The sequence below is a fragment of the Lissotriton vulgaris genome, chromosome 7, assembly GCF_964263255.1.
Source record: "Lissotriton vulgaris chromosome 7, aLisVul1.2, whole genome shotgun sequence".
In the NCBI taxonomy this organism is placed as follows: Eukaryota; Metazoa; Chordata; class Amphibia; order Caudata; family Salamandridae; genus Lissotriton; species Lissotriton vulgaris.
Genome location: NC_141695.1, coordinates 1,481,005,436 through 1,481,019,711, shown reverse-complemented (window position 1 = coordinate 1,481,019,711; position 14,276 = coordinate 1,481,005,436).

The window sequence follows — 14,276 nt, the reverse complement described above, 5'->3', positions numbered from 1 at the left end:
ACATGTTAGAGATACGATGTACCATTTCTCCAAAATGGAGCTGGAAGTTTGTTTGGACAAATGCCTGTATCTCACCTGAACACCTTGCAACCTGGAGATCAAAAGTCTCTCAGGCTGAGGTTGCTGAATCCTTCTGGAAAAGCATGGCTTTCAGTCTGCTCAAGAATCAAACAATATAAGGGAAACATTCAAAGAAGGCCACAGCAGCACGCCCCTGACTGTGTGGGTCGGTGGAAACAGTACTTGCATACAACAAGTAACCCTGGAACTTACTGTGATCCGATATGCTATCCCTGACAGCATCCCACAACAAACGTCAATGTCATGGATACACAAGGTTGTAAGCCCCGGGGTAGGGAAAAACAGACAGGGAAACAAACCAAACAACTAGTGACAGCCCCTCTGCTTTACAGGAGTCAGAGAAGTAAATTGCTTCTAATTAAAATGGAGCTAATATGTCCTGATTCTTCAATTCCATTCCTTTAATGGTGTCATGAATATGTAAATCTTCAATATTCAGTTGCGATGCTGCTCAAAATATGGTCTAGAGCCCATTACAATTCAGGAACTTGGTAAAAAATAATACCGCACTTCATCATGGACGCAATACATTTCAGGTAAAAACCGTTTGTTGGGGGGAACTGTAGTACAAGGTTTGGAAACACTATTAGAATGAGTCAGTCAGTCAAAATCAGTTTATTGGATTATTCAAAATCATAAAAGCATGGTAAAATACCCAACACACAAAACATAGAAAATCCGTCATTAATAAAAATACAGCTCTAAAAATTCAGCAATAAAATACAAAATACAGCATATAAAAAGGGAGAATCCATTTTTACAGAGAAATGAGCAATTAAGATTTAGTTTCTGTTTCTCCTAGCTCTAACTGCTGCAACTTTTAAACTAGATATATTAAACATTTCCCAGGGGCTATTCAGCATATGTAGATATGTCAAGGCTGGTCTAACCTGCACAAAGCCCTTATCTTTTAAAATTGGAACGATAAAAAGCTTCCGAATCTGCAGTTAGTGATCACAAAACATTACAAAATGCAGAGTATCTTGCCTCGAAAAACTATCATAAGAACAGGGTCCCAGATCATCTGACTTGTTCCAGCCCAGGGGTTCAGCCAATAAAATGTGTGAAAGGTTAAACCTAAACCTCGTCAGGAGAAAGTGATGTTGAGGCTTAGTGACTATGTCCAAATAAGGCTACATCAGAAAAGAAATATTTAAGACCTGATGGGCACGGACTGTTGGTTTTGATAGCTCTATTGCCTCTCTTTCTGCAGATGCTAAACGCAAAAACTAAGTCTTTGCCCACCTCAGATTTTTTTTAATTATTATTTCAGGGTTGCCAAACACCTCTGGGCTACTCAACACCCTTACTATGCTGCTCACATGACTTAACCATATAATACTGCTAGCTCTGTCCAGTGTTATGCAATGACAAATGATCTCTTGGTTCAGCACTAATTCTGGGTTACAACAGATCAAATTCCATTTAAGAAAAGGGGCCATTTTAATTAAGTCAGACACATATCCAACCCCCAGTTCTTCATGGACTGTATACAAAGGCGTGGACTGGGTGACAGAGAGCAGACTTCTTAAAAATGTGTTTTCCACGATTTGAAGTTCAATGCAATTTCTATACCCCCAAATATCGGATCCATAACTTGCAATGGAAATACACTTGGATTTGTATATCTGTATCATTGCCTTCATTGGTTTGGCACCAAGCCTTTGGGCAAAATCAAGTATGGCACCTGAGGAGTGTGCCATGGGAATTTTCCTCTGCCATCTTCTGTGGGGCCCAGGAACACCTCTTGTCGAATAAAACGCCTAGGTACGGAAATGAAGAGACCCTGGTTGTTTCAATTCCCTCACAACTAAACATCTTAATTTTGCTAGGCCTTTCTTCCACGCTCATGACATGTGACTTGGAAAAGTTTACATTCAGGTCCAAGGAACCCATAAAATCGGCAAAGAAGGATAGCAAACGCTGGAGCCCCACCGCAGTACGTGCCAATAGGGCCGCATCGCTGCATAAAGTAATGCAGGGATCAAACGGTTCCCCACACAAGGGGTATCCCTGGCAGCTCTACACAAAACCAAATCTAAATTTTTGATGTAGAGGATGAATAACAGAGGAGCCAGGATACAGCCCTGTCTGACTCCTCTAGTGCTATCACTCCTTTACGTTAAATTACCAATTTGGTCAAACCTTACTGCTGCCGATACATCCCAATGCAGAGCAGACAAAAAGTACACAATATTTATATCCATACCCATTGCTAACAACAGATCCCAAAGCTTTGATCTATTTACTTGGTCAAATGGCGAGGATAGGTCTCTAAACGCAAGGTGGAGGGTCCCTTTTTTTGCTACTGTGTATTTCCCTATTAATAAGTATAGATTAAGGCACTGATCCAGGGTTCTTCTGCCCTTTCTAAATCCATAATGGAGATTAGACAAAATGCCACGTTCATTGATCCAGCGGATAACCAGTTGGGGACCACTCTACCCATCACCTTAACAGTAGAATCAATCAGTGATATGGGCCTGCAACACCCTGGATCCTCTCTATCACCCTTTTTAAAAACTGTGTCAATGGTTGATGTCGACCAAGGCTTAGGCATTCCAGTTTCACATACTGTATTTAAAACATTAGCCAATAACTTAGCCCATAAGGAAATATCTGATTTTAAAAGGTTGACAGGAACCCCATCAGGGCCTGGGGTTTTATTGCCCGTCATTTGGGCTATGGCTACAGCCACTTCATGTTCAGAGAAGTTCAAACTGTATGCACCAGTTAAACATGTGGACCCTGTGTTTGCCTGATCCTGCTGACCTGCTATAGATGTGTTTGAAATTATGAAACCATGATTCTTCTGGGATGTTACATTCAACAACATTACTCTCCTGACCAGAAAAAAAGGTCTATTTACGATCACCCAAAATTTGACGCTATTCTTGATCACATCGACAGACGACAGATCCGGCCAGGGATCTTGTTTAACTTCCAGTTTACATATGTGCTGGACCTGTTAATACTCTGCCATTGCCCTAGCTATTACATTTCTGTCCCACGGTTTTTGTTTCAGGGCACGTAATAATTTCTGATGGGCGATAGTACAATTATGATCACCTCTCTTCCATGTGAGTGCCCTCTTTATTGGGTAGGGATAGGGCACTGGCTATCTGCTTACAGATCCTATCAAAGGCTACGAAAATCACTGCTCCTCCCTGAGAATTATCTTGACAGATAGCAATCTCATTCCCTACAGTGTTTAACAGGTCACTTTAAAAATGGTCTAGTACCACCTTAGCCCATTTCAATCTGCGGCCTTGGTCCCTAGTTTTTATCTTAGGAGCCAGGGTCCCTGGTTCTAACACTGCTGACGTCATCAAACACCCTCTCAAACTAATATAAATTGGGTTGTGGTCGCTATAGTGAGACCACTTAGCAGTATAGTCCAAAACAAGGAGAAATAGGGTTGTATTAACAAATGTAAAATCAATAGTGGAAAACAACCCTCTACCCTTAAAAGAAGGGATGCCCTCACCAACTTTCAGAATATTTTGGAGGGCCAACCCAAAGGCTAAAAAAAACTCTAAATATCCCCCTTGAGGAGAATGTTCAAAATGAGTTTGTGCGCTACTTCCTGGCCCAAGTTCATCGAAAACCTGCCACCTTTTATTGAACAATTGAATGTTAATAGAATAATCGAAAACTGACTAACTTGATTCTCCCTGTATAGATCTAAAACGTCGTTAAGTCTACAAAAATGTTCATTTGTAAATACCTTATCAAATGAATTATAAAAGTTGAGAACGAGTATTTTATAAGCACCCGGAGGGTTACTCTCACCTGCTAAACAGTTTACAGACCCTGTATACAATTTTCGGTGACTGCCCCTCAATTTTAGGGAAATCAATGTTAATAGGCCACCCCTTGCGCGGCCCGCAACCGAGGGCCGAGCAGCCTCCATATAGGAAGTATAACCATCCAGCCAGAGAACACTTTCAGACTCCCATGTTTTCTGAAATCCCAGAATGTCATATTCCCTCACCAATTCAATCAACTCTGGGTCATCACTCTTAGGGTAATATTATCAAGAACGGCGATAACACTATCGCTGTTTTAGCTGCAGGAGGCTGCCACTAAAGGGGCTTGATAATATGCCCTAGAGAATTCCAATAGAAGCCCAGGTTTGTGGTCCTTCACACCAGAACTTGGGCTTCTATTGGAATTCTCTAGGACATATTATCAAGCCCCTTATCGCCGCTTTAGCTGCAGTTTCCTGCCACTAAAGTGGCGAAAATGTTATAGCCGTTCTTGATAATATGGACCTTAGACTTGAGGCCTAGTAAATTCCAACTAAAAATATTCAGGATATCTGCCCTCTTTCAATAACCCTCTTCGAGGTGCTCAAACTAGGGGAATCCTGACTCAGGGGCTTCCAAACCAGTTAAGCCTTATCCTGACTTAGGTGCTTCTGAGCCGTTGTGTCCTTACAACTGGATAGTCAGTCATTGGCATCCAAACCACTCAGTGGGAAAAATCTATAAGCTGAATCCAATGCATACCCCCAGTGCCTCAATCTTGGGTGAATCCCAGGTGCTAACATACTTGTGGGTTGTAGATTTGGGGTCTGATTGAGCTTGTGGTTCTGTCTAGACAGGAGCATACTACCCTGCCCCATATGTGACCTTTCTAAGGGAGAGCTATGCTACAGTGTTGATTCTGGGCTTTGTTTCTCACGGGTGGGCAGAGATGCCAGGCTCTTTAAACAGTAAACTAGCTACATTAGCCCGGTTAAAATTGATAACAACACAATCTCCCTCAACCAACTTCTCACCCTGACCAACCCACCACAACTGTCTAGCCATGATAATATGTGACGAGGCTTCGACCCCACCTTCAGGGGTCTTTGAACACCAATGCTTAACCTTGTTAATCAGTTCAACTGGGGATTCATTTATGTTATAATTCAAACATGGGACCCCTACCAGCACTGCTACCAAAGGAGTGGCCTCCGGGGTAGGTGAAGTCTACATTTATTTTCCTGCACACGTGGGGAATGATTAAGCCATGCTCTACTGGCAGAGTTTGCTGACAATTCGGACTGCAGTTGGGGCCCTATAAGACTCTGCTGAATACCGGGAAGTGACTTATCATTATTAATGGGTAAGTTATTGGGATCAGATGTAAAAATCCCAAGCAAGGATTTGGGTCTCGGTGGGCGGTCCTGCTTGTGAATGACCTGTAATTACTTAGTCCCTCAAATTCACCTTACATTGAGCAGAGTTGTCATTTCTACCCTCATTATAAGACCTCATTATATTTAGGTGATCGTCTATTGAGGACAATTTAGTCAACATAGCCTCAAATACATTTTTAAAACAATCTGTTAGGCCCTCTTTAATTGCCCCCACAAAAGTCTCAAGGTGCGAATAAATGGCATTTTCCACAACAATAGCAAGATGGGTTTTGAACCAGTCTTCATTCCCCAAAGGTCCACTAGTCCCTTTCTACGTATCTTCTTCGGTGTAGCCCCCGTTAGGGCACTGGGTACTGCTCCTCCCTGCCTTCCCACAGTAGAAGTACCTCTATCGCGGATAGCAGGCTGAGTGTCATAAAAGCACCTACGTATATGGTCAGGGACCCCGACCACCCCCTCCCTGTTTGGCACCATCACCTCACCACATAATCAATTAGTCTTACTAGGAATTCTTTGGATGGCAGGGGGCCTCACGACCCCTCGGCCGTATTTATTAAAACATGAAAACAAATTAAAAGTTGAAATCAACATATTTACATAATTATTAATATACAAAATTCAGACATTAGATTACAAGTGATGTAGACAGGTATCAAAGGGCTAACCTAACAAGTGTCTAATACAGCGTGTTTACTAACCGAATCTAACATCCTACGTATGAATTTTGCAAATCCTAACTTTTGGGCCTACGACAAAGTCGCTAACCGGTGTCAGATCCTTCTTACCAGCTACGTATGAGTGCGCAAGCGCAGAGGGCACGTTTACCTGGAGAGTATTTCCCCCTCTCCCGGTTACCCCCGTACGCTTCTCGAACTCCATTGATCAAAAAGAGGGCCCTTTCACTCTGCGCCGTTTAATGACGTCATAGTGTCGGTGCGGGGTGACTAACCAGGCAAAAGAAGAAAGCCTGACTTCCCCCTCCCCCGCACCCATCCAACCAAGCGGATATCCCGCCCCTGGAGTTCTAGGAGAGACCATTGGCCCCTCCCCCTGGGTGACCCCATTCAAGAATGGTGCCGCCCCCTAAGGACCTTCAGTTGACTGCTCACCGATCATGACCTTACCGCTTGACCATGAACTACAATAAATACGACAATTTTTGCACCTGTAAAACGGGGAAAAAGGCCTAAGGAAAAAGTACACCATACCCAACACAGCAAAGCATATCAATAATATTACGTCCTGTACCTGGGAGAAAGGCCTAAGAAAAGAAAAGTCACACTGCCATACACAAAAGCAAATACAATATCATGCCTGTAACGGGAAAAAGGCCTAAGTAAAATTTCACACAAATCACCTTCTATTAAAAGCGACTGATTAGTCAAGACCACATATTCTGCTGCAGGGGCTGGTGGGTGGGAAAGATTATTCAGCCCCTTAGGGGGGGGCACGGACGAAGCCTAGGAGAGCGCGGGAACAAGAGGGCGACTCCCGCACTCCAGAGGCTTTTAAACCCTCGGAGGGCAGACCAGATCCCATTGGTCCGCCCCGCCTAACTCCACCCCCTTAGCCCGGAAGCAATTAGATTGCCTTCCGGGTCACTTTGGAGCCAGCACCGATCGGTGGTGGGGCGCGCCCGCCACGTCATCCAGATGCGGCTGAAGGTGGCACGCCCCTACCACGAGAGTGCCGGGGAAGGGCAGGCCGGCACCCCGCCATACGTGCGAGGGGGCCAAGCGCCCCCCCTTTCCTGTTATTGCCTCCGTGTCCCAGGACACTAGACATAGTTAACACTGTTTGACGTTGATGTCACATTTTCACTTTGCAACACCCTGGGGGGCTCCGTAGGACCTTGTCAGGTCTGCTTCCTCCCCCTATGCCCACCTGGTCCTCAACAACATGAATTTCCTCATTTAACTCCCCGACAGCTGTCATCAAATAAGAAATAATGGAGGCACAGTTTCTGGGTATTTTAGCTTTCACTTTCGCCCCTTCAGAGTTAGGAGGTAATTTACGCTTACCCATAGTAGGTTACGGACGACAGAGACCTGGCCCAAGATGCATGGCCAAGAGGGTTGGCCCAGCCCAGCCACGACCTGTCGCAGGAGCACGCAGCAATATTTCGAGCGCCTCCGGGCGCAGTATGATGTCGGCGGTGACGGTGGCCTCAGAGGAGGTTGGGACTGGTAGTCCTTGTCCCCCTCCTCTTCCCTTTACTTGGCAGCGACAAAACAGGTTTCCAAACGGGCTTCCCGTAGAATGAGTCATGGAACAATCGAATAACACATAACTGTGTGACCAATGTCTGTGCTAATAAATGCTGACCGTTTAACTAAACATGCAACTGTATAGTGTGCGATTGATGTCCTTCCTAGAGAAAAATCAAGTGAACAGTGACAGAGAGAAAATCTTTTGCCTCATGGTTGAGGGTGTGTTGATTGCCACAGGGAATGCTTTTTCCTGTTCTAGGACTTTTTATTGTATTTCTTCCTCAAACTTTTATAAAATCATGCATACCTAGATATTTAAACCGACCAACAAATGGTTAAATATTACGTTAGTCCTTTAAAACACCTCAGTATCATTTTCTTGTTTCTTATTCAGTGATTGTAGTTTAGTGCCTTTTATTATTTATTTATGCCAAGCAACAGCAATGAGTGAGTCATGTACCTCTTAGCAAAGTACTATATCACCCTCAGCCTGAAACAGGACTTTTCTCTCTTTGAAATACGAATGTGCCTTTAATGTTTCAAGATGAATTACTTACATTAGATGAAGTCTCTGTAATTAGAAATAAAAGTAAGGATGAAAGGGGGCTAGTGGGCGGATTTGTTCCTTTCTGAATGCAGAGTGGATTATAAACTTCGAGCCAGGTTCTTTTCAGGCAAGGTTTGAGAAAGCATTTGTCATATAGTGCTGTGCGATATTGAAAGTTGGAATCCTAAAGTATAACATAGATAAAAAAGGCCCTTCCAAATTTGTAACGGAATATACACCCTGTTCCTGTTAGGAAAGCTTTTTATAAAAATTAATTAAAAATTTTTTTAGCAATACCAATTACCCCTAAAACTTTTCGTTTATATGCACGGCCCAACCCTGACAGCAAGACAGCTGAGTAGTGTGTACATAATATTAACTGATGGCTCAAATGTGATGTTTTATTACAATATGTTTACATCTCTAAGTGAAATTCACCCACTGAAATGGTGATGAAGTGTGATGATTTTTATGGTCTGTCGTGACAGACGTATCACATGGAGAGGCAACTAAGCTGTGCCCACAACATGGGAGCCATATTTACATGATTTGTAGGGCAGACCTTGTGTGGTTCCAGTAAAGGGTGAGCTTATAGCACACTCCTGTTGGCTGTTGGTGTGTTTCCCCTTACCCAATAGAGTTGCCACGCTCAAACGTTATGAGGTAGTGCCATCAAAGGGAACACTTTCAATACGGAAGTGAATTAGTCTTTGTGTATTCATTATGTGCGACATGCTGACTTTTGCTGGAAGTGGAAGAAGAGGTCAGAGACCAATAGCGGCATCGGCGTCAATGTGCAGGACAAGGCGTGCTCGTTCATAGGGCAGGAAGATGGCCTCACTAAGACCCTTTTCTGCTCCCCCTGCCTCTACAGGTACTTCAGCAGCATGGCTTTAGTGACCGCGGCCAGCAGGTCCGGCCTGGAATTCTTGGACTGTCATAAAGGAACATTTCAGGCCTGGGGAGCTTCTTGGCCTGCCCACGTAGGGGAGCGAGATTCAGGACAGTGACCTGCACCCCAACAGTGCCCCATCCTATACAGAGCAGGGTCGACACTGGCAACTAATGGCATGGTGAAAATCATAGTGAGAGTGCAAGCCTTGAAAGACAGGGCACCGGGAGAGGGCAGTTCTCAACAGACTCCATACTGTATGGACGGCAGCTCCCAGAAGACTGGTTGCTCCCATCAGAGATCACTCCCTGAAGTTAAGACACAGAGGAATTATATCTTAACATCTACTGAAGGCACAGGCGCAGTGCTTAATTTGAGCTGCTGTTGCCAGTGTGACCTACCAGCACTCATGTTTGGGGACCCTCACTTATTTTTTCTCATCAAACATTTACCTCGAGCAAGAGAGGGAAACATATACAAAGAGGAAAGAAGTAGTAATAGAAAGACAGAAAAAAACGTTGCAAAGAAAGAAAGCAGAAAGCTGCACGAATAAGATAAAGGAGCAGGAGGGTCTGAATAGTGAAATTAAGTGCCATGAGGTCGGTTCAAGGCTACTCACCCTTAATATTCGGTGCACTGACTTTTAAAAGTAACCATTGTGGCTTTCTGAGCAGAGCTTTGGGCACCAATATTCGTTCTATCACAAATTAAGCACTGCAAGGGATCAGAAACTAATGGAAATACCGAGGGTAGTACACAGAACCAACCAGTGAGATATAGAATGAGGGCTAATGGATCAAGGGAGTGACAGGGGCTGTGGCGGCCCGCACAGATAAGCGCAGTGAGCCTGAGAAGGGCTCAGCAGGGGGGAAGTCGACAGACGACAGAATAGGTGTCATTTATTTATTTAATTAACCTATTCCATCGTCTGAGGATTCCCCCCCCTCCTGCCTCGCCCTACCTCACCGTGTTTACCTGTACCGGGGCCGGTGGACAGGGGGAACAGTGCTGAGGCCAAACACTTCAACAGCTTCCGGGTCAATGGTGACACCTTGGTGGGCACGGGTTGGACAATGGCCTCAACACTGTAGACAGTCAGAAGTACAGTCCAGTGTACATCAACTGTAACCTGCATCAGATTGTCCACAAACCCACACACATCACTGGACATATTCTAGAAGTCATTTTTGCTAATACCGAACTAGTTACCTTTCAAACTATAACTCCTGTCACATGGTCAGACCGCTACTTACTTGCTTTCCAACATAAAACAACACTAAGGGACTCACCTAAAACTACCTTACATCCATCCACATATCGGCCGTGGAACAAACTCAATTTGGAACACTTAGAAACACAACTAACATCCAGTACAAATCTGAAAACAATAAATTCTGTTAAAAAACTATATGAGTGGCTACAGGAAGCTTTTGACATCCTGATACAACTCAAAACCTCACAACAGAACAAAAGAAAAAAGCGCCTTGGAGAAACATAGAGATAAAAGACATAAAACAACAAAGTAGAAAGCTGCAACGTACCTGGCTCAAAACAAACACCAAACAAGACAAACGTCACCTACAGAAAATTGACAGATTATGCAAGTCAGCTATCAAAAAAGCTAAGAAAAGGTACTATTCTGACAGAATTAAAAATGCTAAATATGCAACTAAAGAATTCTATAAAATACTCAATGAATTTCACAAATCAAATTGCCTAGAAGGAACTCATCCTGTTACTCAAGATTTCACAGACAAACTGGCAAATCATTACACAGACAAAGAAGACACATTAGACTCATACTTAAAACAGAAACAAAGTGCCAGAACTAACCCTTGTACAAAACAACAATCCAAGAATACTCCAACCCAGCCTCTCCATTCCTTCCAACACATCTCACACAATTAATTTATAGACCTGGTCAAAGCAAGCAGGCCTGCCGGCAGCCCTTCTAACCCGTGTCCACCATAAACCTTCAAGACAATTCTTTTAACAACCTCTGCTGCCACTCCAGTAAGATGAATCATCAACGATTCCTTAACTACCGGAATATTTCCAGAAGAACTCAAAAAGTCACATATACGCCCGATATTGAAGAAAACAAACTTGGACCCGCTGAACCCTGACAACTACAGACCCATTACAAATGGACCTTTCCTGGGCAAACTGATAGAAAGAGCAGCGTTCACCCAGATGTCACAATTCATTGAAGAGAACGACATACTTTCGGACTTCCAAACAGGATTCTGTCTGGGAAGAGGCTCTGAATCTGCCCTCCTTGCCATCTGGGATAACCTGAAGAATACAGTAGACCGCAACACGTTTTCTGCGCTACTCCTCTTGGATCTCTGGGCTGCCTTTAAACGGTTGACCATGACACTCTGAAACAAAGACTCTATGAAGCCGGCATACAGGGAACTGCCCTAGACCTCATTGGTCCTACCTTCGAAACAAAACTAATGTCATCCATAACCCACCTTTCTTGTCCAAACCATGCTCCACAAAAGCAGGGCTCCCTCAAGGCTCTATCATCTCCCCCATGCTTTTCAACATCTACATGAAGTCATTACTGGTACTGATCAATCAATCAATTTCATCTCACGTGCTATAACTATGCAGAGGACACGCAAATGCTCCTTCAACTGGAATGCCCCAAAGACATTGGAAGATCCCCAATTTTCAGTTGTCTCAGAGCTCTGGATCAGTGGAGCCATCTCAAATTGAATGCTTCCAAAATGTAAATGCTTACGTGTGGCAATTGTAAACATTATGATGCATGTTCAATCTGCTTTGTATCACCCAAATCGCCAAAAAAGCGCTTCAAAACTCCATCAGAGGTAGCAAGCGCTAAATAAATACAAACCTCTTTCCATCTTCTATCCTGTCGACTACCCTTTTCTATCCAAATAACTGAATAACATATCCATCACTCAAGTTACTTCATATTTCACTATACTAATTTTCAACACTAATCCTTTATGGGTTTCTGGAGTAACGTGCTACTCGCCAAAAAAAGCGCTTCAACACCCCATCAAGGGTAACAAGCGCTATATAAAAGCAAACCTTTTTTCCTCCTGTATCCTTCCAAATCCAAATAACTGACTAATATCCTCAACTCAAATTACTTTCATATTTCACTATACTAATTCAACACTAATTCACACCCTTCAGGGGTAACAGGTGCTATATGAATGCAAACCGTTCTTCCCCTTCAATCCTTCTCACTCCAAATAACTGACTAATATCCACCACTCAAATTACTTTCATATTTCACCATACTAATTCACCACTAATCCTTTATGGGTTTCTGGAGTAGCGTGCTACTTGCCAAAAAAAGCGCTTTGACGCCCCATCAGGGGTAACAAGCGCTATATAAAAACAAACCTTTTTTCCTCTTCTATCCTTCCAAATCCAAATACCTGACTAACCTATCCACCACTTAAAATTACTTTCATATTTCACTCTACTAATTCAACACTATTCCTCTATGGATCCCGGAGTAGCGTGCTACTCGCCGAAAAAGCGCTTTGATGCTTCAGCAAGGGTAGTGAGCACTATATAATTGCAATTACAATACAATACAATTAGCCGCATAATCTGTATGCAATAAGTAGTTCAGAACACTCAAGTGGGACTGGACAGTCACAGAGGTTGAGGTAGAGAGGGCATGAGCGAAGGGTTAAACAGAAGAGAGCACGGTCCGCCCCAAGACTAAGGACAGTGATGAGGGAGTGCCCAGATCTAGGTAAAGGTTATCGCTAATCCGGGCCTCTACTCTTTGGCTGCTATTGGTAGAAGATGCTATTAGACTGGTAAAGGAGTGTTTACAGAGAGGGCAAACCAGCCTATGAGTGTGGGTGCTGAAAGCCAAAACCCGTAGCTTAGTCTGCCTTACAGCACCTTAGACTTGCAGAAGGGGCTCATATAGAGAGCGAGAACATGCCGACCATACTTACTTTTTTTGCAAATTGAAGCCCTGTGATACCAAACAATCTTTCAAAAATGGGGTTCAGGATAAACTGTTGGAATATTTCATTCCAGGGCTTCCAGAAATCTTTATAAGCCACTTGGTAGAGGTAGAGGTAGACAGAGAAGAGAAAGACTGACATATGGAAATTGACAGAGGTGAGCTATATAAAGACAGATTTTACATTCTATGGGGGGCTCTTGGAAGGTGGAGGCCCTGAGCAATTGCCAACTTTGCACATGCTTTAAAAAATCTCGGGTGGTAGCAGCTCCTTTTCACAGATCAGCCCCTGGCTTTCTATATCAAGGCAGAGACTTGCCTCTGAACACCCATCTCTGCACCTCCACTGCTCACCTGAATCACTCACAACTTAGCTCCATCAGACTAGTTCCAAGCAGTTTCTTGCGGAAGGGAGGGGATGTTAATCTGTAGTGGCAGGAGGTGAAAGGCAAATGGAAGGCCAAGGTTGGAGGCTGATAAGGTGCAAATACCAGAAACTGCAGCACTTTAAAAATGATTGGAAGCACTTTAAACGGAATCACTGGAGCCAAGGAAGAGGGGCATTGCTGTTTGCAAGACTAAGGGGACCACCCATGCGTAATCTTCATGAACTGTCTGTAAATTAGCCCTAATCTCCATTGTTCATGACTGATGTCTTAATGGATGGCATTTGTCCATAATTTTCGGCTTTAAGCTAAAAGACAAAATGTACACAATTTAGGGGCATATTTACAAGAAAAGTAACAGAGCGCAGCATTAGCCTTCTTGGTCTAACACTGCGCTCCGCCACTTTTGAAACATAGGGCTACACTATATTGACTGCAATACATTGCAGCCCTGCATTTGCCCCTGCTCTGGCGCTAATTACAGCTGCCTGGTACCAATGCAGGCACCCTTGCACCATTGTGCAATGGTGCCTGAGTGTGGGAATGATTTTTTATCTTACCAGGGCGATTTGTAACTTCTATGTGTGCAGCACACATAGAAGTTGCAACTCATCATTTTTTAAAATGGTTGTTTCTGTGCAGGAAAGGACACCTTTCTCCACATAAACAATCATGCATGGCGTTTTCTTATTTTATGTGTGCTGCACAATGAAGCATACATAGAAACAGCAAAAATGAGAGGAAATAAAACAATTTCTCCTAGTTGTGCCATGTTAAGACCAGGTCTTTTTTGGTCTTTATTTTGGAGCTGGCCATATTTACGCCAACCTCATAAATATGGGGAAGCGTCAAAATCAATAGGTGTAGCGGCGAAATGCCACCGCAATCCCCATTGCCCAACTCTTTCATGCTAAGTATAGCATGAAAGAGTGCCTTATTTACAAAGCAGTGCTAAGCCACTTTAAGTGGCTTACACTGCCTTGTAAATAAGCCCGTATCACCACAGGAACAACAAAAAAAGGGATGTTCTCATGGCGATAGGGGCTT